Consider the following 25137-nt stretch of genomic DNA (forward strand, 5'->3'; position numbering starts at 1 on the left):
CAAGGCAGCATAGCCTCATTATGTAGTCAGGAGAGAAAAAAGCAAAGTCATAGACTTTTCCTACCTAGTTCTTTTGTGCTCAAAAGGTGCTGAGGACTGATGTGAGGAGAGCATTCATTCACATGTTTAACAGGTACCAGACACACCAAAAGTGTTTCCTGATATTAGGTCTGAAGTAGTTCTACTAGTTAGAACCTAGGTTAATGAAAGTAAAATACAGAGTTAATCCTTAATTGGGCTGGTTACTTTCATGTGAGAAATACAGTTCCAGAATCAGGTATGGCTGGATTCAGACAAGGAGGTGGGTATATGGATTGGAAAGGATTAGCATGTAAATAGAAGTAGGTGACCACTGATGCGGTAGGGACACATAAATTTACTTAAGGGTCTTTATGGTGAGACCCTCATCAAATCTCTTCCACACTCTTGCCAAAGTCCCTCCTCAATATGACTAAGTTTTATTTCCCTAATGAAATTAAAAAAAAAAAAAACAACCCCACCCTTCTCCTCAACCACTTAAAACTTTAGAGTGGGCCATATCAAATAATACATTTGTGAGGTTTACATACTGACTAGCTAAGAAACAGGTAGAAGCCATGGGGGTAGTTATGTGGGGGATGGTAGGACTGAAAAGGGGTGGAACAGAGAATGGAAAGCATTAATTGCAAAATATACCTAAAGGGAAGCTCACCAAATACATATAGTATTTTAAAGGCAACATGGTGTTCTAGAAAGAACACAGCCTGTGGCATCACTCAGATGAGGACTTAAACATGATTTTTTTTTTCATTTCTTGGAACCTTAGAGATAATATATGTAAAATCACCCAGCACAGAGCAGATCTTCAATAAAAGGCAGCATTGATTTATTATGTACATATAAAGTGCATTATGACATCATAGTTGACCCTGTGAATATAAAAAGTTCAGATGCATCAGTGGGGCACTAAGTTTCTCCTCCACATGGCACTGGGAACAGTATTTACATGTATTCGTACAGCTGTCCCCCCACCCCCACCCCGCCAAGCTGCCTATCAGTCAATGAGCAGGCCTGACCTCTAGGGCACAGTCAACAGCACACGATACAGTACCAAGAAGTCACAGAAGGAAATTCTGCCCATGTGCTACTGGAATTTTATAATCCCTTATCAAAATGATAACTTGAAAGATGTGAACCAGGGTGTCTATGTTTGAAAGATGTGGACCGGGTTGTCTATGTTTCTAACAAAACAAAACAGAACTTTGGAGATAGCACCAGATAATGGGAAGAGTGTGAGGACGGGAGTAGAAAACTTTGACCTCAACTCAGCCACTAGCTCTCTGTGGCATCCTGAGGGTCTCTTTTCCCTCCTCACCATGTGAAAAGTCCCTTAAGCTGAGTATACAGGGAAGGCTACTCAAAGGAGGTGAAATCTGAAGTGAGACTTGAGTGACAAGAAGAACCCAGGTATGGAATGAGCTGGAAAAAGAGCCTGCCAGATAGAAGAAACAATTGTAAAGGCTCTGAGGCAGGAGAAAATGCAGAGTGTTCAAGGAATAAAGGGAAGGCAATGGGGATAGGGCATCATGAGCAGCTGGGAGCATGATTTGAACTAAGGTCAAAAAGCCATTAGGAGCTTGATCATGTTGGGCCTTAGGTTTTATCCAAAGATCAGTGGCAAAACCCTGGGGGGCCTGAAGGACATGGAGGACATGATGTGAATAATATTTTAAAGATTGTTCTGGTTACTGTTCAGGGAATAGTGTAGGGAACATGAGTGGAAGCAAGGAGGTTATTTAAAGCCTATTGCAGCAGTTAGGCAAAGGATGATGGTGGCTTAGTCTTGGGTGGCAGCAATGGAGAGCCAGAGAGTGGGATAAATTCTGGTTATATATTGGAATAAGATCCATATAGAAGTGGATGTATGGGATAGTGGAGAGCTGCTCAAAGATAGCGTTGGATCAGGCAGAAGGTTGTGTTTAACCAGGGTTGGAGTCTCTGCAGGTGAAGATATTAGAGGAGAGCTGGGCAAGAGTGAGGGCTTGTGTAAAACAGTGTATTTTAAAAAGTGGCCTAGAATCTTAGGAGAGAAGTGAGGATACAAGTAGGTGGGTAATGTAGAATAAAAAAGCAATGAAATCAACGGATTGAAGGTCTCTATTATTAGTCATTGACGTGAAGTTTTTAGAGTAATTACCAGCATTCTAACTTTTGGTAAATTATTCAACAATTTTTCAGAGCCTCAATTTCCTCATCTGGAAAATAGGAGTAATAATTCCTATGTTACATAGCCATGGTCGGTATTCAATTAGTTCATGTCTATAAAGCATTCCCTGTAGGGCCTGGTATCTAGTCAGCACTCAGGAAATGAAATAATTTACAATAATAAAGCCCCTTCCAACTCCTTTCAATTTCTCTGGGCTCCAGTTCCCTTCATTTGTATTTAGGCAACAGCCATGGAAAATAGAATGTGATTGTCCTTTTGAGTTAATTCTCTCCCATCTAAAGATTGGGTGACAGTAAAGAATTTCAAACACATAAAAGCATCATCACATTTTAGCATTCATAATATCTCGATCCCTAATAAGTTCCATTTAGCAAAATTTCAGTAGGTTAAAAGAGAACATGAAGAACCATTTAGATATCTTTTACTTTTAAGAAATAAGGCAACCCCTATACTCCTATCCCAAAGGTGCCATTACCAGCAGAGTCCATGTATCTGTGTCCCAGACTTTATGTTGCTCTCCTGTGACTGGCTCTCCAGAGCAAGGCCCTATGTCTGACTTGGAGAACCCTGTTCTCCCAGGACAGGTCTCTGGGAGCAGGTCAGTCATTCTCAGAAGCTGCATTAACCTTTCAGGCACCATTTAGTGGATTAATGTTTTGATGTACTAAATAGTACCCTAGTGGTCCATTCAGATATGACGCAGCCTTTAAAGAGAAATCGGGCTAAAAACTTTGTTGTTTCCTAGAATAAAAAGAGCCTTAATATTTGCATCTGTCTTTACAACAGTTCTCTAAGGGCCTTGTGATTCAGTAGAATGCATTATGATTCTGGTATCAAGGGACAGGAATAAAACCTGCATAATGGTATTAAGAGCAATACAAGTGATATGATGTACCATGTAGTTTAACAAGACAATAATGATGCTTTTCTGAACTGTCAAGAATCGGCCTTATCTTACAAATATAAATGTGAAAAGATAGACATGTTCAGTGATCTAAACATGCAATTCCTCCAAGTAATCGATGACATTTTTCAATAGCCACCTCTCACTTGAGCACTTTCTGTGTGCTAGACATATTCCAAGCACTTCATATTGCTTTAATTATTTCCTCCTTACAGCAGCCTTATGATTCTACTATCATTCCTGCATTATGGATAAGCAAACAGGTGCACAGAGACATTCAGCGACTTGCTCATACAGCTAGCAGGTGGCAAAATCAGGATTCAAATTCAGACAGCCTAGCTTCATAGCCTGGCCTCTTAATCACGCACTCTAATCATGTTTTTCAAGCTTTAGTCGTCATGACTCACAATAGCAAGTATTACTATACTGTAAACTCACAGAAAGATAATACTTACCCTAACAATGGGGAACACCTTTCAGTATTTTTCTTTTTATCCTTTTCCATTCTGTTTTTAATAAATGCTGATTGAGAGTCCCTGAATTTATTATCTGACTCAGTAATGGGTTGTGGTCCTTGGTTTTCCAAACACTGCACTAATTATGCTGCCTCCTAAATAAAGGAGCCTGGGATTCATAAAGAATCTGCACTGGAATTGAATGGAGGCTGAAATTGGCTTCTCTCTCATTTCTTGATCATCCTCCAACTCTCACCTGTGCCCAGTTAACCAACCAGCCAGCAGGGGAAGATCAGGGAGAAGAGGAAGGATTGGTTTGCAGAAACGTCCTAATTCCTTCTCAATTGTTTCCTTTCTTTTGTTATACCATTCAAATTATGCCTGGACCATTTTAATAGAGAATAAAAAACATCACCCAAAAATCCAATTCCCCTAAGCCCTAGAATAATGGCATTTTTTACTAATGAAACATGCAAACTACTGTCGAGTCCATTAATAGCCTCAATTTTTAATCTCTCAGATGATGGAACATTAAGGTTTCCATAGCAGCAGATTCTAGCTGTTGGGGGATCCCAGGCTTTCAGTTGTGTGACAATTAGGGTGAAGCATTGCTGAGATTTTCCAGTATTTCTGTGTCTTCATTATGCAGCACTCAGGTTTTTGTTTTTTTTTAACTGATTATCACGATGTATTAGTTTAAGGAGCTTGACATGTTGGTACCTACCCTGGGAGAAGATAGTAATTTCTTGCAGCCTATCATCAGGAGCTGCCTGACATATCTGGAGTGATGATCTGGGGATGATCATTATCTTTAGTGTTTGCCTTATAAATTAATAAAAGTCTTGGTGAATTCAATTATAGACAGTTTGTGTTCCAGGACTCTAATGATTTTTGATGAGGACAAAAAAAGATCCAATGATCTAAGACAAGACCAGGAAGGCCTTCTTCATCTCTAATGTCCATATATCAGAAGGCTGCAGTATGTAAAGCCCAGTTGGTTTGATAAAAATTAACAAGTTTTTTGGATTGAGTTTAGCTAAAGGAAGGGAGACATTGAGTGGCAAAAACAAATTTGAATATTGACTTATAACCAGTTACTATCTAATGCCATTGATCATAAGATGCATGGTATAAGATCACAAAGTTCTAGCTTTACTAATTTGAAGGGCACAGCTGAGGTTACTTTTTCTAAAGAAAGGTGGGGGTGGGAAAGAAGGGAGGGAGAGAAGATGGGGTGCAAATAGGATTATCCCTATTTTTCAAATATGAGAAAATATACCAGTAAATCAAATGTTGCTTATATAAACTATAACATTTATACACAATGCCCTATGGAGTAGATTATTAATGGTTAATGCTCTATGTTAATCAAACCTAGAAACAGAAATATCCTCTTGGACATACTTACCATAGCTAGACCACATTTCCCACCCTGCTTTGCAACTAATTAAGATCACATAATTGAGTTCTGGCCAGTGAAATATAGAAAGCAGTGGGGTCTCTCCTATCTTTTTGCTGGATGTTGATGCCCAAGATGAACTTGTGGGCCATGTGATGAAGACAGAGATGCATCTGCCAATCTGGTTCTCTAAATGACCATGTAGAAAAGATGCCCCTGAAGACCCATACTGGAATGTGATGACAGCAATTAATACACTTTTAATGGGTTAAGTCACTGATATTTTTGGTATTCTTGTTGAGAACCAATGGCAGTGTTAATTATCCTGCCTAATACAGAAATTAATACTTTTGTAGCAGGATGCAACACAAAATATGTGGCTTTAGCAAGGAAACTAAACATGCCAGAAGGATGGCAATCAATGTTATATTGTGGCAAGACATTTTGGAAAAGTGCAATAACATGGAAAACAGACCATGTGCCTATTGAAGTAGCCATTCTAGAGGAAATGGTTACAAAGAATGAACGGATTAGTGTGTGTTGGTGAACTTGGTTGGGTTTGGTATGAAAGTAAAAGAAAAAGATGTACATAGGAGAAAAGTTGCCAGTTTCTAGAAATTTGGCTAGGATTGGAAAAGCCAACTGCTTTTCTATCCCAGCTTAAGACTTGAGGATTTAGGATCAAAACAGCCTTTGAATCAAATAAATCTTTAAAACCCAGTCCCTCAGCAAAATCACATTAAGATTTTTTTTTTTAAATCACATTAATAATGTGGTCTTCTCTCTAAAGATCAGTAGCCTGAAAATACTCACCATTTAATTGAGAGAGAAAGGATCAGGGAAGGATAGAGGGGAATCCAAAAAATAAAATAAAGAATCATATCTAGCAAAGAATTTGTTGTGAAGTTACTGGCACATGGAGTGACTGGAAGAAAATAGATCAAAAGCCTACTAAGTTTTTAAGGGACTTTCAGAACCAAGGGAACTAGAAGCTTGAACTTAGAAAGTCTAACTCTTTATGACTTAAAATAATCCTTGAATCTTCAATCTTCCACATTCAGGGAGCTCTACAGTCTCCAACAAAGACATACAAAATGTCCTTTTCAGAAGTGACCAAGAAGAGGAATAAAAAGGAAGAATCACCTAGAGAATGGATCCAGAAGCCATGGAGTACCTACTGGAAAGCAGAATCAAGTTTAATCATGGCTAATGAGGACCTGAAAAACTTCACAATGCTAGTCCCAAGGGATTACCACATTGCTTGGCACCAGTATTCTCTGTGGCTTCCATTCTTCCCTTTTCAAAATGGGAGTGTGTACTGTGGTTATCCTCCCCCTGCTTCATCATTGCATGGTGTCTTTAGAGTTCAAAAGTCACCACATCATAAATGCCACAGCTATACACCCATGCCAGCCTAAGGTCCTAGACTTTGAGTGGATGCAGTGCTGGACAAGACTCTAGATTTTGTAGCTTCAGCTGGTGCAACTGTGTTCTATGTGTAGAAGGAAATGCCAAACAGTTATTTGGTAACCAAATAGTAGTACTAAGGCAAAGCCAATGCTATGTCACACCAACCACATTTCCCTTTCTTCCTAGGCACACAGTCCAGCCTCCTTCACAGTTAATAGTTTATTCAACAATCCTGACCAAAGAAATATTGGTATAATTGATGTATACACTACATTCAGACTTCGTTCATAAAATTTATGGCTCAATCTTCTACTTTCTAATCCCTTCCCTACCTCTGCCATTTTGATGCCAACAACCAGGGAAAACTTGAGAGCTACGTACCGAAGATGACAGATCATTTATCAACCTGGGTTAAAGGGTTGTACAGAGAGGAGCTCCCACTCCTTCGCTCCAACACATACTGGACTGCACAAGAATGATTATAATCCCTGGAAACTGGAAGCAGCCAAGATGTTCTTCAATTAGTAAATGGATAAATAAACTGGTACACCCATACAATGGAATATCATTCAGCAGTAAAAAGGAATGAGCTATCAAACCATGTAGAGATATGGTTGAAGATTAAATATACATTGCTAAGTAAAAGAAGCCAGTCTGCAAAGGTCAATCTATATGGTTTCATTTCCATGACATTCTAGAGAAAGCAAAACTATAGAGATGATAAACAGATCACTAGTTTTCAGAGTTCAGGAAGGAGTAGGTTGGGGAAGGGCTGAATAGATGAAGCACAGCATTATTTTTTATGGCCATGAAACTATTCTGTGTGATACCATAATACAATGTATTTGTATACATTGTATACATTGATACATGACACAATGTATTTATGAAAACCCACAGAATTTTACAGTACAAAGAGTGAATCTTATTATATGCAAATTAAAAAGAAATCATTTAAGAGGTCAGAGGATCACAGGATAAAATGCAGACTGTGACAAAAGAATCTGCCTATATTAAAAATGTATGAAACTCACTAAAGGGATTAAAGGTGCTTACTTATGTGATTTTGGAAATAAGGTAAGTCTATAAGACTACGGTCTATAATAAATTATTTATTTATTTAGTCTATAAGACTAAAGACAGAAAGAACTGCGCCCAAGCACTACTCTATAGTTGATACAGTTGTTTCCCACAGAGATATAGGTTAAAAACTTTAAAAATCAGTATATACGGAACTGAATAATTAAGTAAATGGGTAGCAGATGATGAAAGCAGGGTATCTCACTATTGTTGTGGGAGGTTACAAATAAGCAAGGAGACAAGACTAGAATGACCCATAAGGTAATGGACTATAGTGGGAGACATCAAAATTAACTTATGTTTAGCTTACGTAGACATAACTGATGACATATAAAAATATTTGTAGATATGTGTATATACATGGGTTAGTATACACACTTATATTTCCTTGCTCTGCCAGCTGATAGTGCCTAGAAGCAACAATACTCCAGTAGCAACAAGCAAAACTGACACCCAGATCTTGGTTTCTAATACCAGTCTCCAATAAAAAGAACCAAGATTACTCGAAGAAATGGCTGATTCTAGGACTGGAGCAGGAAACATGCACAATGAACTACTGCAACATCTAGTAACATGCCAGAAAGTTAAGAAATGCTTAAAAAGAAAACAAAATCCACAATGGTGGAATTGCATCAAAAGAAATAGGAGTCAACTGAAAGAGCTCTCAAAGGTCAAAGCTGGAACAATTTAACTGACAAAATAAAGTATTGGATTATATCTCAAAGTATAACAAAATTTCCATAAGCCCATAATGATTTAAAGAAGTGACTGAATTAATAAACAAATGGAAGAGAAGAGACAAATCTCCCATGTAGAAAAATTTCAAATAATCTATGTAGACACTCCACTCACAAAGGATAGCATAGGTCCCTGCTCCTTAAATGTGGCCTGCACACAATGACTTCCTTACAAACAGAATAGCATGAAAAAAAGGGAAATCAATAAGTACAGTGGAGAAACCTGAAAAAACTAACTGAGCCAGGTTATCAAGGTCAATATCAACAGTCATATTGATAGTACATATTCTTAATATGATGTCATAAAAATGGCAATTTACCTCTGTGCCTTCCCCAAACTCATAACTTCAGCCTAATCATAAAAGAAAAAAAAAAATCAGACAAAGCCTAAGCAAGGGGCATTCTAAAGAATACCTGACCAGTTTTCCTCAAAACTATCAAGGTCATCAAAAACAAGGCAAGTCTAAGAAACTGGCACAGCCAGGAGGAGCCTAAAGAGGCTTGACAGCTAAAAGTAATGTTGCATCCTGGAAGGAAATCTGGAATGGAAAAAGGACATTCATCAGATAAAAATTAAGGAAATCAGAATAAAATATTGACTTTAATAAATAAGAGCAGTATTAGTTCATTAATTGTTCCAAATGCACCATAACAATTTAAGATGATAATAATAGGAAAAACTATGTTTGGGTATACGGAAATTCTCTGTACTATCTTTGTAACTTTCTGTAAATCAACATTCTAAAATCACAAGTTTATTTAATTTAAAAACCGTTAAAGTATGGTATTAAGATCACTTATTCTTTTGTTAACTCTTTTTCAAGCTAAAATTGATGGTATTGGATATGCGGTTTATAAGGTTACTTCTATTCCTAAAATTCTGTGATTTTATAACATAATCTACTAAGAAATTTATCACAAGCAAAAAATCCTAAGAATATTAGCACTAACAAAGGTCTGATTTCTTAACAAACAGCCCAGTAATTTTATTAACTTTCTTGTTCAATTTAATACCTATATATTAACTAGAAAAAAACTAACTTAACTTACATATTTTTTCCTGATAATAATCAATATACAGTGTTTGCCAGATCTTTCCTCCAACAATCATCACAAAAGCAAAAAGTCTCTTCTAATGTAGAGTGTTTACTGAGAATGAACTAGCACAGCATGGGAAAAGAGTGGTTATTTTTAAGCAGGCCCATTATATTCCTCTCGAGAGCAATGGTGTACGTGTTCAAGTAAATTCATTAGGAGACTGGGCGGATGATGAAAGAATATGACTGAAAGGTACTGCTGTGGTTTCCCATTAGTAAGCTGGATGACCAGTGGCAGACTAGCCCTGTGGGAACACCAAGTATGAGGAATAGAAGGAAAAAAGAACTTCCTATTTCTTCTCTAAAATGAGAGTTACCATTTCCTAATGCTGTACTATAAGTAATGGATGGAGGACAGGCAGTGTGTGGCAATTATTATGAAGGTTCTCAGATGGGGGCTGTGAAAGGGGATGGCTGATCTGCATTAAGACCATAAAGTGGATGAAAAACTCTTGAGTAGTTGTAGCTGACACAAAATATGTCCCATATTTAGTCAACTGAACAGCACTAGAGTTCAGTCTGTGACTAATTTACAAACAATGGTCTACTGAGTGTGGGGTAAGAAGACTCAGTGAGCTACTGTTGCTAATATGTCTGCTTCAGGCAGAAAAGGGGGGATCTTTATTATTATTATTAAATTGGTAGCTTTACTACTCACATCTTTAAAAACAAACTTTCAAGAGGAGATTTAAGAAAAGCTGAGAGGGGCGCCTGGGTGGCGCAGTCGGTTAAGCGACCGACTTCAGCCAGGTCACGATCTCACGATCTCGCGGTCTGTGAGTTCGAGCCCCGCGTCAGGCTCTGGGCTGATGGCTCGGAGCCTGGAGCCTGTTTCCGATTCTGTGTCTCCCTCTCTCTCTGCCCCTCCCCCGTTCATGCTCTGTCTCTCTCTGTCCCAAAAATAAATTAAAAAAAAATAAAAAAAAAAAAAAAGAAAAGCTGAGATAAAACTGAGTTGAAATCCAAAGAATCTTGTTTGATTTATGCAATCAGTATTTTAAAATTCCAGATGAGCAATACATGTTTATTAAGCACTTGTTTGCTCCCGTGTTATATTCTGCTCTTTGGAGATTATAAGAGGAATGTAAAACAAGATCCCACTACTGTGAGGTAACTTGACCCCAATCTAACAGCAGAACCAGAGCAGGTAATCAGACATGGAAAATTAGAGAACCCAACTGTTTAGAAATACCAGGGCAATATGAGGTCAGAGAAGGGCTTACTGGAACAAAGGCCTATAAAAAATAATTAAAAGTCTGATTCCTAAAATATGTTTTAAAAACACATTTATATTGTTTATGGATGCTTAAAGAGGATTATGCAATAAATGATACCTAAACAAAGGTTTAGGTCCCTGTCAGGTTGTTCAGCATTATACACAGATGGGCATCCAAAAATCTATGTTCCCTCAGTCTTCCCATAGAATCTCAGCTTCTTCCAGCTACTGTTCATTGCTATCAAAGCCATGGGAAGCCATTCCTGTATCCATTTTGGGGGAGCAAGGGTGGATTCTTTACTCTTCAGAGTAGAGCATTTAAAGGAGAAAACAGACTTTGTTCTTGCCAATACCTATCACTTCTCAAGGCAAGATCTAATGCATTGTTTTTCTGAAAAATCACCACTTATAATGAAGAAGTGAAAGAATAAAAGAGGTGTAAGGGATACTATATCATACCTTGTGTACATAGGTTTGTGGTGCTAAGGTATTTGAAAACAGTGTGTTCATCAAATAGGTTTTTATGTATTATTTCTGAACTATCATATTTATGCTGTCTCTTTAATAAAGAAAAATCTTGGTTTTCTGTAGAAGTTATTTTCACTTTGAATTCTATCAGAATTATCAAAATTTGCTATTATGGGAGACATGATTAATGAGATAGTCTACTATTTAGATACTCTTTTTATAACTCTGTTCTTTTTAATCATCTGTTTGCTCTCTGTAGTATTTTTATTTCTCTAGTAAATGCTTCATATTTTAGTCTTAAACTAGAAATATTTTAACAAAAGGCATTGTTTTAAGAGGATACAAAATGGTTTTCAAAATATAACTTTTTAAAGATTCTACTTCATGCAAATAAAAAGCCCAAATATAGCTTCAGTGCTGTTATAATGAATAAAATGAGAAACTCCCACAAAGAAATAAAAAAAAATCCTACTCCCAGATGAAGACCTGCTTATTCGTGGCAGCACAGTGAAACAATGTGCTCACGCCCTGCCAAGTCTCAGTAACCAGGTTTTCTCCATGACATTTGTTCTAGATGCTTTCTTCAAAGAAAAGAGATCCTTTTCTAGAAGCAGCCCTCTCTTTAGAGACAAATCAGTCTATGGTGTTTGTGTGTGGTGGCAGGGGAGGGAGAGAGGAGGTGCTCTTCACCCTCTCCCTCGAAGACTTGACTCATCCCATTTGAGGGCCATTTATTTTTGTTGAGCCTGTGGTAACAAGGTAAATGACTAAAACAGGCATATTGTGTTTTCCAGAATGCTATTATTCCTTTGATTTTATCTTATTGGTTTATTATCAAGATTTTGTATGAAGAATAAAAATAGATGTTTATTTATTTATTTTGAGAGAGAGAGCATGAACGCATGAATGGAGGAGGGGCAGAGAGAGAGAGAATCCAGAGAAGAGCTCAACGTGGGGCTCGATCTCACACCCGTGAAATCATGACCTGAGCCAAGGCCAAATAGTCAGATGCTTAAGCAAGTGATCCATCCAGGCACCCCAAGAAGAAAAATAAAAAATAATACAGTATATTATATTAAATATTAGAATAAAATGTTTTCTGTTCAATACATTTCACCTCCATAGGCAGAAATGTAAAATAACAAATATGTGTAATCTAGTGAGACTGGTTAAGGGATAAGGAAGTACCTCTTTATTTTTTTAATTTTTTTATTTTTTACCTTTCAAATCTTATTGACTTATTTTACTTAGAATTTTACCCTTTAGGTACATCCATGTTGTTGCAAATGTCCACATCTTGTACTTTTTTTTTTCAATATATGAAGTTTATTGTCAAATTGGTTTCCATACAACACCCAATGCTCATCCCAAAAGGTGCCCTCCTCAATACCCATCACCCACCCTGCCCTCCCTCCCACCCCCCATCAACCCTCAGTTTGTTCTCAGTTTTTAAGAGTCTCTTATGCTTTGGCTCTCTTCCACTCTAACCTCTTTTTAGGAAGTACCTCTTTAGACAAATTCCACACATAATGATAGTTCCCAAATAAACTTTTCATTCATTTGAAAAACATTTATGCCAGGCATTACTTTATTTTTTATTTATTTATTTTTTTATTATTTTTTTTATTATTTTACAGATTTTTATTTATTTATTTATTTATTTATTTATTTTTTAATATATGAAATTTACTGTCAAATTGGTTTCCATACAACACCCAGTGCTCATCCCAAAAGGTGCCCTCCTCAATACTCATCACCCACCCTGCCCTCCCTCCCACCCCCCATCAACCCTCAGTTTGTTCTCAGTTTTTAACAGTCTCTTATGCTTTGGCTCTCTCCCACTCTAACCTCTTTTTTTTTTTTTTTTTCCTTCCCCTCCCCCATGGGTTTCTGTTACGTTTCTCAGGATCCACATAAGAGTGAAACCATATGGTATCTGTCTTTCTCTGTATGGCTTATTTCACTTAGCATCACACTCTCCAGTTCCATCCATGTTGCTACAAAAGGCCATATTTCATTTTTTCTCATTGCCACGTAGTATTCCATTGTGTATATAAACCACAATTTCTTTATCCATTCATCAGTTGATGGACATTTAGGCTCTTTCCATAATTTGGCTATTGTTGAGAGTGCTGCTATAAACATTGGGGTACAAGTGCCCCTATGCATCAGTACTCCTGTATCCCTTGGATAAATTCCTAGCAGTGCTATTGCTGGGTCATAGGGTAGGTCTATTTTTAATTTTCTGAGGAACCTCCACACTGCTTTCCAGAGCGGCTGCACCAATTTGCATTCCCACCAACAGTGCAAGAGGGTTCCTGTTTCTCCACATCCTCTCCAGCATCTATAGTCTCCTGATTTCTTCATTTTGGGCCAGGCACTACTTTAGAGAAATAAAGCTGAATAGGGTCTAGTGTTGAACCCTGTTCTCAAGAAATTTACTAGCTGGCAAAAAGGGCAAATATGTAAATAATTAACTGTGATATAATATGATACATAGCATCAGACAGGCAGAAACAAATCACCCAGAATTGCAAAGTTTGACAGGCACATGGAGTGCGTTGTGTCATGGTTGCTGGCAACCTGGTTGCCAGGAGTTGCTGATGACAGATTATTCGAGCTCTGTGTACATGGCAGCTCAATAGACATTGGCCAATGTAATGAATGGATGGACTTTGATGTCTTCATTAGGAATTATTAATTCATAAAACAATGTCTATTGTTCTGACATTCATGGCAAAATAAGAATTATGTTTGTAAATATTCCTTAGCGTCCAAGTTACATTGTTTTAATGTTCTGAGAGTTCTTAATGAGGACAGTTAAATTTAGAAGGAAAGAGTCATCACACTGGGTTAAAAAGCACATGGCTTTCCATGGCCTTGATGATTATGACCCTCACAGATGTGGTTAATGAGTTTAGAGCAGCACAAGGTAGAAGGTTCCTGATTAGCCAAGAACTAGCAAAAGCAATACAATTTCCTACAAGGAAAGGGATAAAGAACAACCACTGTTTTTCAAATTTGTGCTTTCAGAACAACATCCGATGTGTTTTTTAGAAATGCCTGAAGTGTTTTTAAGTTAATGTTTCTATTATGGACTGACTTGTGTCCCCCCAAAATACATGTAGTGAAGCTGTGAACCCCAATGGCTCAGAATGTGACTGGTCCTTTCAAGAGGTGATTAAGTTCAACTGAGGTCCTCAGAGTGAGCCCTAATCCAACTTGACTGATGTCCTTATAAGAGATTGGGACACACAGAAGGACACCAGGGGCACATAAACATAGAGGAACCACCCTGTGAAGAGGTAGCAAGAAGGCAGCCATCTGTGAGCCAAGGAGAGACATCTCAAGAGAACCCAACCTTGCCAGTGCTTTCTTCTTGGACTTCAAGCCTCCAGTACTGTGAGAATATACATTTCTGTTGTTTAAGCCACCCTGTAGCATCTTGTAGCCCAAGCAAACTAACACAACTCCCCAATTATCCCCTCTCCCCCAACCAACAGAAAATTCTGATTTAACTGAGGCTACACAGGCACAAATCTGAATGTTTTAAATGCACACAGATGAATCCCATGCCAGCATACCTACAATCTTGAAAAAGGCAGCAACCAAGGAGAACTATGTGTTTTGCCAAAGAGATCTCCTTCCTGCTGCATACCTTCACCTATCTCCTGCGTATGATCTCAACGGCCACTGTGCTTCTGCTGTTGTGGTTTGCAGAGGTTTGGGACCAAAGACGTCTGCTCGGACCTGACCCCAGTCATCACACAGATGGAGCAGAGCAAGGGAACAAGAAGCCACCTAGACCCATCTATGAGAATGGGGATCCTAAATACTTCCACACTATGACCCTGGAATTCAAATCTCATGTATGTGCTGCTGTGCCAAAATTATTTCCATTCGGCTGTGCCTCTCTCTTGGGGCTCCTTTTAGTTCTCTAACTCTAGGTTTAGTTAAGTTAATCAAGCACTCCTGGAAAAAAAAATTGCTTCCGTTATCTGGGAAGTTCCTGCAGAAACAGTTCTTTTATAGATCAGGGTCTTCAAAATCTGACACTAATGATGTAAACTTGTCCCAAGGCACCTGTGTACTTGGTAACAGAGTGAGCCCTCAAGCAAAACTGTGAGGTTAGAGAAATCTGTCTTCAACATTTTAGCCTCTTCTGTTTGCCATTATCTCAGTGAGGCCACTCACTAATCCTTGCTCCAAATGGAGGTGGCTCTTCTGCATTCTACTGACAGTTGATTTAGACAAAGTCCTCCCCAAATTCATTAATACAGTCATTCACTCAACCAATACTTACTGAGTTTCCTCTCTGTTGCAGCTAGACCCTGAACTAAGCAGCAGAGATATAATAATATTTTCTGTTCTTAAATAGATTGTAACTCGGTGCAGGGAGAGGGGATAACAGCAAATACTGTTACCAAAGAAGATACAATTACACTGAGATAAAAAGGAGCAATGGTGGAAATAAGGGCTATGAGGGTGAAACCCAGAAATGCAACTGAAGGAAATACCCCAGGGGAAGGGGAAAAAGTCCCCTTCCAAGTTCAAGCAAACAGGGATGCGGCTAGCTCAGGAAGCTTCAGCTAATGGGCTGCAGATGAGAGGGCAGCAGACAACTCTTTGGAACATGAATCCTAAGAGGTAGGAGGGAACCAGACTATGCAGGACCCTTATAATGGAGCTGGAATGGGGGGTGGCTCCCTTTTCATTAAATCATCCGGTTAATGAGAAAAAAGATCAGCACAGGTGGCTCTCTTTCATTAAATCATCTGGTTAATGAGAAAAAGATCAGCACACCGTTTGGACTCCAGTGTGATCATTAATAGCTACAGAAGATTTACTGACCAAATAAAATTCAAATTCCTATTGTAGGTGGTGATAGAACCTGGACTCTTGACATGACTATTGTTTAGCACAAAAGCAGTATTTGAAATTAGCCCAAGCATGATAGGTTTTTTCTTAAGCAATCCACATGAGACTATTTTTTTTTTATTGCATCAGATGTCAGAGGATGATATCCTTTTATCCACTACCCAAATAGATATTATTTTTTCAACCAAATTTAGCGACTGGAAAATGTTTATACATTTAGGAATGTCACTTATCTGAAATAGCAATATCGAAAGTGGATGTGTTCGATAGAGGGCTTTTCTGAGCTGGCCTTTTGTAGAAGACTTGTCTGTACACGCCTGGCTTATCTCCCCCTAGAAGATGAAAAGAATATCTAATCCTGGAATAGGAACTGTTTCAGGGCTGGCTACACCCGATCCCCACCTCTTTTCTCTTAGAAAGCAAAACTATACATTTCCACACCAACAACAGCCAGTTAGCAGGCACAAATGCTAAATGGGAAATTAGAGTGGGTGAGACAGACTACTAAAATTTTGACTATCCTACTAAATTTAGTCAAGGAAGATCCATCTATGCCAATTTAAAATGGTTTCCAGGAGCTGCCTGATCACACATTCCAGCAAAAGACAGAAGACCAAAATAGAGAAAGGAAATATAGTTATTCCCTGAATCTAAATGTGCTTCTAATTAAGGTGTCTGTCCACACCCTGCTCTCCAGAAGAAATAAATAGCTCTTTTCTGCTGGACAAGGATTACTATGTTTTGTGATGAATTCACTCTGGCTTTCTGACTCTTTCCTCCACTTCACCATACAGACCCAGATGAGCTGGAGCTGCAGAAGGGGAAGGAAATTCAGAACTGCCATTATGTCAGGGAGACATCCCACCAGTATTTTTTCCCCATGAATTGCAGTTCAATATTAAAATGCACCAAGTATACATTTCTTTTAAATACATTAAGTCAACTCCTTCTGTAGTACTTCTCTCTCTAGCTCCAGTTCTATATTGCAAAGACTGCTTTATCAATATAATTAATAGTTTCTTTTCACAGATAGGTTTTGTTTCATGCTTCAACTTCCACCAGCATAAATAATAATGTTAGAAATAAATGATCACACAGGTGTGACTTTGATCTACAGATTTTGAAAATGATATTTGCATTATTCTATTTTATAAACAACCACCACATAGAGTGTGTTTTCAGTTGTGTGCACATTGCCATAATTATATAACTCATGGCTTTGGAATCAGGACTCTAAAATAATGTAGTTCCACCCCTGACTTTCTACATAACCTTGACAAAGACATTTACCATGTCTTGGCTCAGTTCCTCTATCTGTAAAACAGGGATAAAAAATATTGACTTTACTAATAGGGCTATGGTTCAGATTAGTTATCCCAGCTTTGCAAAGTGCTTTCAAAAATCACCGGGCTGAAAAAATCACACTCAGGCAAAGGATGTACTTATTCTGCCCATCCTTCTAAATACCATCCTTTCCTACTAAATTATTCACTCTCTTCTCTCACATACTAGATTCTCTCAGGTGAGAAGATAGCCTAATGGCAGATGTCATCAGGCACCTCTTCTGAACTAATCTCATGAAATGTGAAGCAATACATAATCAGTAACTAAAATAAACAAAGGTAAAATTAGATTCTGACACCCATGGCCTCTTTTCTTTAAGATTACACTGAGTTTTTTAGGCTTCTGTTTTTTATATTATGTCAATACTGTCATTATACTCATCATCATCAATGTTTATTGAGTGTTAACCAGGTGCCAGGCACTTTGTTTAGCTTTTTAACATTGACTAACTCATTTAATCTGCAAAGCAATTCAGTGAGTGAATTGTCATTATCCTCATTTTACTGGAAAGGTTACAGGGGGGCTTACAGGGATAAAAGAGCTTGAAGTCACAGGACTTGTAAGAAATAGAACTGGAGCACAAATTAAGTTCTAACTGACCCCAGACACTCAGCTTTAAATAACTTTGCTATATTCCCATCATGCTAATCTTTGTGACTAACTTACTCAGCAACCAAAAGTAGGGTTAAAATGTAATGCAATTGTGGAAATAAAGAAGACATCAAGAAGCTGATATTACTGCAGGTGTAGAAAAATGACCCCAAACGAAAGCAGTTTTTAAATTAAGAGAGTCAAATAAACCTATACTTAGCTGAATGGAGAAAAGTCAACCCTTGGAGAGAATATAGCTAATTCTTCCAATCATATAGTAGCACAAATAGAATATACTTTTACGTTGAATATATCCAACATATTATTTTTCATATGTCTGCTAAATTATTTAAAAATGTAGTTAATGCTTTTAAAATAAAAAAATCTGTCAAGTGTGTTTAAAAAGACATTGCATTAAGTTGAGCATTAAAATAAATGAATTTTAAATTTCCTTCTATCTCAAAAGTTCAATGATTCTCTGAATGATTGGTGAAAATATAAATGAAATGAACAGCACTGTTCTGTGCAATCTCTTGTATGAGATCATTTTCACATTTCTCATGGAAGCTTTTTAAACTTCTCCATTCCCCATTAGTCTCCTATAATTACTCAGAATTCTTTCCTCTCCCTAGGTAACTTTCATTCATTCTTAGATGAACAGACAATTTGCCATCCACACCAGGACATTTTTGATACTGAAAGGGGACCATAAAATTTGTAATTATACATTGTTATGGGAAACATTTATTTATTAAAAATAAGTTGTTTTCTTCTAATTTCATTGGTGTATTTATAATTCAAATGATTCTTCTGTCAATCATAGTAGTTTTCATCAAGTGAGTTCTCTAACTTTATGATCCTTTTTACAGTTCCTGCTGGTTTAGATGCTACAAAATTTAATCTTCCTCAATTTTACTCCATTCTGGCAAAGAATATAAATTCCTTGTTAAGAGACAATTCTCCACGGGTCTCCCACATTATTGACTGCCTTCAGAATGACACGGAATTGTCTTTTGTTCTAGACTACCTTTTTAAGGATATTTATATGGAGAATAACCTTGAAAGATAAAGATAATGTCTCCCTCCAGAGAAGATGTCAATATTAGAAGATAAAGAAAGCATCTCTCTCTGGAGCAAAGTTCAGGCATATTTACCTCCCCCCCCCCCCCCCATTATAAAATATTCAGGCCCTCTAACATCAAGATTTCTCTCCTGCAACACAACTCATTGTGTGTGCAGGGGTCACCTGGGGCTCTTGCATCAGATATGGGAATTAATGCATAAATGTGAACAATCTGGCTATTACTATTGTTGTAATTATTAAACTGCCCTTCACCTCTGACCCAGAAGGCTCATGTCTTCTACCACCATCCATGAAAACTGGTAGGCCAACATATGAGCTTGAAAATAGGGTCAAACTTCAGACTTTTCATAGTTCTTGCTAGCTGGTGTGATGAGAATAGCATGCTGATAGAGGTAGGAATTTGTAGAAGAAAATGAGGGAGACTATTTTGGGCCAATTAAAGGAATTTGAGGAGAGTCCATAAATTATTTGGCCAGCTGGGCAATGAATGGTCCTCCAATTCATCACCTGTTAATGAGGAAGAATTGAGGAGGTGCTTATAGACTAGGTCCTGGGATAACAGTTCAAAGATATCCACCCAGAGGTGAAGATGGCAGTAGAGTAGGAGGACCCTCGCCTCACCTTTTCCCATGAATACAAGTAGATAACTATCAAATTATCCTAAATACCCCAGAAATCAACCTGGGAGAGAAAATTCCACAACTAAAGATGAAGAAGAGGCCACATTGAAGAAAACACAGTTTGAGAGAGAAACAAATGGTGGCCACTGTGGTGGGGAGGGAGCTGTGGTCATGGAGAAGGGTGAGAGACACACTAACACACAGGGGAGCACACAGGGAAAATGAATCCCCATAACAATTGGCTTGGACAGTGAGAGGGGCTGAATTTCATGAGTTCTTGCAACCAGTGGGGCTAAAATCCTAGAGTTCTAAAGATTAGTGGGCTTGGCTCAGGGAGAGCCTGGGGCACTGGGGCTGCTCTTGGAGAAAAGGCAGGGCAAACAGCCTGTGGATATACAGTAGGAAAATGGCAATCTCAAGAGCACTTAGGGCATACAGTCGAGAGGTTATTTGCTTATCTTGGAGAGTGTCCTAAAGAGGCAGAATTCACAGAGAGATCCTTCCTGGAACAAAGGAACTTAGGTGCCATAAGTCCCTCAGCATAAGCACAGGGCCATGTGTAGGACTCAGTGCAGCATGAACACTTGCTACGTAACTTGCCTACATCAAGCTCCACCCTCACACACCAGTGGAACCACCCTTCCCAGTCATATTTGCCTCAGTCCCAGCAGCAGTAGACCCCTTTTCCCAGAAGACAGGCACAAACTCCTGCCTGCATGGTGTCTCCAACCGAGGAGTTTTGTGGAGCCTCAGTTCTGGCAGGGGTGGTCACAAGTCTCATTTCACAAGCAGACTAAAATATACATAGTTAAAACATGCAACATTCAGGCCAGGTACCAAATACTGCCCACAAGAGGCAAAGAGAGCCTCTGCAGATGACTGGCCTGGCAGATAAAGAAGCCAGGACATAACAGCAAAGCACACACAGCACACATTGGAGACACTCTCTGAAGAGCTAGGCATGACAGGGCACTACAGGAACTCTTCTTTATAAGGCCATTACCTTCAAGAACAGGAGACATAGGTGACTTTCCTAACACACAGAAAAAGGCACAGAAACTTAGACAAAATGAGAAGACAGAGAAATTTGTACCACAGTCTTCGAAAAGACCGTGGCCAGAGATCTAAGTGAAACAGATATAAGTAACAATTCTGATGTAGTATTTAAAGTAATGATCATAAGGATACTCATTGGACTTGGAAAAAGAATAGAAGACATCAGTGAGACCCTTCACACAGAGATACAAAACTAATCAGAGATGAAGAGTGCAATAAACAAGATTAGAAACATGTTTGATGCAAGGAACAGCAGGCTGGAAGAAGCAGAGGGATGAATTAATGACCTAGAAGACAGAGTAATGGAAAGTAATCCTGCTGAAAAAAAGAGAGAAAAAAGAATCATGCAAAATGGGAATAGACTTAGGGAACTTGATGACCATCAAATGTAATAACATTTGTATTATAGGAGTCCCAGAAGAAGAAGAGAGAGAAAAGGTGGCAGAAAATTTATTTGAAGAAATAATAGCTGAAAACTTCCATAATCTGGGGAAGGAAACAGATATCCAGATCCAGGAGGCACAGAGAACCCATGACAAAATCAATAAAAGTATATCCATACCAAGGCATGTTGTAATTAAATTGGCAAAATATAGCAATAAAGAAAAAAAATTTAAACGTAGCAAGACAAAAGAAGGCAGTAACATATAAGGGAAACCCCACAGGGCTATGAGGGGAATTTTAAGCAGAACTTTCCAAGCCAGAAGGGAGTAGAATTATATATTCAAAGTGCTAAATGGGAAAAATCTACAGATAAGGATACTCTATCCAGCAAGGCTATCATTCAGAATAGGAGAAATAGTTTCTCAGACCAAAACACACACACACACACACACACACACACACACACACACACCCCTAAAAGAGTTCATGACCACTAAACCAGCCCTGCAATAAATATCAAAGGGGAATCTTCGAGTGGAAAGGAAAGGCTAAAAGTGACAGTATAAAAGTAGGAAACACAAAAGCAGTAAAAATGAATATTTTCATAAAATATCAGTCAAGGAACTCACAGAATATAAGGATATAAGATATGGCAACATGCACCTAAAACGTGGGGAGGAGAGGAGTAAAGGATGGGCTCTAACTTAAACAGCCATCACCTTAATATAGACTGCTATATGGGGGGCACCTGGGGGGCTCAGTCAGTTGAGCGTCCGACTTCGGCTCAGGTCATGATCTCACAGCTCATGAGTTTGAGCCCCGAGTCGGCCTCTGTGCTGGTAGCTCAGAGTCTGGAGCCAGCTTCTGCTTCTGTGTCTCCCTCTCTCTCTGCCCCTAACCCACTTGCATTCTGTCTCTCTCTGTCTCAAAAATAAGTAAACATTAAAAAAATAAATAAATATAGACTGCTATATGAAGATGTTATATACAAACTTACTGGTAACCACAAATCAAAAAATATTAATAAATATGCAAAGAGAAAGAAATCTAAAGTTATCACTAAAGAAAAGCAGCAAACCATGAAAGAGAAAAAGGATCAGAGAAAATATTCAGGAACAACCACAAAACAGGTAATAAAATGGCAATAAATTCATATCTATCAATAATTACTTTGAATGTAAATGGACTAAACATTCCAATAAAAAGATGTAGGGTGGAAGAATGGGTATAAAAAACAAGACCCATCTATATGCTCCTCACAAGACACTCATTTTAGACCTAAAGACATCTGCAGATTGAAAGTGAGAGGATAGAGAAACATTTATCACACAAATGGATGTCAAAAGAAAGCTAGAGTATCAATACTTATATCAGAGAAAATAGACTTTAAAAGAAAGACTGTAACAAGAGACAAAGAAGGACCCTACATATAACAAAGGGGACAAACCAACAAGAAGATATATCAATTGTAAATATTTATGTACCTCACATGAAAGCACCCAAATCATAAAACAGTTGATAATAAACATAAAGGAACTAATTAATAATAATACAATAATAGTAGGGGACTTTAATGCCCCACTTACATCAATAGATCACCCAAACAAAAAATCAACAAGGAAACAGTGACTTTGAATGACACACTGGTATCAGATTGATTTATCCATTTGTCCATTGAGAACATTCCATCCTAAAACAGCAGAATCCACATTCTACTTAAATGCACATGAGATATTCTCCAGAACACATCACATATTAGGCCACAAAAACATGCCTCAATAAATTCAAAAAGATTAAAGTCATACCATGCATCTTTTCTGATCATGATGCTATGAAACTAGAAGTCAACCACAAGAAAAAAATCTGGAAAGACCACAAATATATGGAGGTTACACAACACACTACTAAACAATTAATAGGTCAACCAGGAATAAAAGAACAAATAAAAAAGTACATGGAAACAATGAAAATGAAAACATCGTTCAAAACCTTTGAAATGTAGTAAAAGCACTTCTAAGGAGGTTTACAGCAATACAGGTCTACCTCAAGAACAAGAAAATCTTAAACAAGGGCTCCTGGCTGGTTCAGTCAGTAGAGCATGCAACTCTTGATCTCAGGGTCATGAGTTCAAGCTCCATGTTGGCATGGAACCTACTTAATTTAAATATATAAAAATAAATAAAAAGAAAAAGTAAATTCCCAAATAAGCAACCAAACCTTACCTCTAAAGGAGCTAGAAGAAGAATAACAAACAAAACCCAAACCCATCAGAAGAAAGGAAATGATAAAGAAATAAGTCATAAAGATACTAAAAAAAATTAGAACAGACCAATGAAAACAGAAGCTGTTTTTTTAAAATCAATAAAATGGATAAACTTCTTTATTAATAAAAAAGAAAAAGGACCTAAATGAATAAAATCACAAATGAGAAGGGTGCCTAGGTGTCTGCACTTTTAGCACAGAGCCCACTTGGGATTCTCTCTCTCCCTCTCTCTCTGGCCCTGCCCCACTCTCTCTTTCTCTCAAAATAAATAAACAAACATTTTAAAAAATCACCAATTAGAGAGGAGAAATAACAACCAACACCACCGAAATACAAACAATTATAAGAGAATATTATGAAAGCCTATATGCCAACAAATTGAACAATATAAAAGAAATGGATAAATTTCTAGAAATATAAAACCTACCAAAACATAAACAGGAAGATATAGAATTTTGAACAGACACATTGCCAGCAAAGGAATTGAATCAGTAATCAAAAATTCCCAAGAAACAAAAGTCCAGCACCACATGGCTTCATAGGAAAATTCTACCAAACATTTAAAGAAGAGTTAATATCTATTCTCAAACTATTCCAGAAAACAGAAAAGGAAGGAAAACTTCCAAATTTATCCTATGATATCAAAATTACCCTGTTATCAAAACCAGATGAAGACCCCACAAAGAAAAGAGAACTATAGGCTAATATCTCTGATTAACATAGATGAAAAAAATCCTCAACAAAATGCTAGCAGACCAAATTCAACAATATAGTTTTAAAAAATCATTCACCATGATCAAGTGGGATTTATTCCTGAGTTGCAAGGGTGTTCAATATTTGCAAATCAATCAACATGATAAATCACATCAATAAGGAACAAATAAGAATAATATGATTTTAATAGATGCAGAAAAAGCATCTGACAAAGTATAACACCCATTCATGATAAAAACCCTCAACAAAGCAGATTCACAGGGAATATACCTCAACCTAACAAAGGCCATATATGACAAACCCCAGCTAATACCCTCAATGGGAGAAAAACTGAGAGCTTTTCCCCTAACATCAGAATAATGCAAGGATGTCCACTCTCACCACTTTTATTCAACATAGTATTAGAAGTCCTAGCCACAGCAATCAGACAACAAAAAGAAAAGGCATCGAAATCAGTAAGGAAGAAGTAAAACTTTCAATATTTGCAGATGATATGATTCTACATATAGAAAATCCAAAAGACTCCACCAAACAACTGCTAAAACTAATAAATAAATTCAGTAAAGTCTCAGGATACAAAATCAACATACAGAAATCTATTGTATTTCTATATACCAAAGATGAAGCTGCAGAAAGAGAAATTAAGAAAACAATCCCATTTATATGAGCACCCAAAACAATAAGATACCTAGGAATAAACCTAAGCAAAGAGGTGAAAGACCTGTACTCTGAAAACTATAAAACACTGATGAAAGAAATTCAAAATGATAACAAAGAAATGGAAAGACATTCCATGCTCATGGATTGGAAGAACAAATGTTATTAAAATGTCGATACTGTCCAAAGCAATCTACACATTTAATTAAAATCCTATCAAAATACCACCAGCATTTTTTCACAAAGCTAGAACAAACAATCCTAAAATTTATATGGGACTACAAAAGACCGCAAAAAGCAAAGCAATTTTGGGAAAAAAAAAAAAAAAAAAAAAAAAAAAAAAAAAGCAAAGCTGACGGCATCACAGTTTTGGACTTAAGTTTTATTACCAAGCTGTGGTAATCAAAACAAAATGGGACTGGCACAAAAACAAATACATAGATGAATGGAACAGAATAGAAAACCCAGAGGGGCACTGGGTGGCTCATTTGGTTAAGCATCAGACTCTTGATTTCACTCAGGGCATGATCACATGATTCATGAGATCGAGACCTGTGTCAGGCCCTGTGCTGAC

This window comes from Panthera onca, chromosome B2 (assembly GCF_046562875.1).
Source record: "Panthera onca isolate mPanOnc1 chromosome B2, mPanOnc1 haplotype 2, whole genome shotgun sequence".
NCBI lineage: Eukaryota > Metazoa > Chordata > Mammalia > Carnivora > Felidae > Panthera > Panthera onca.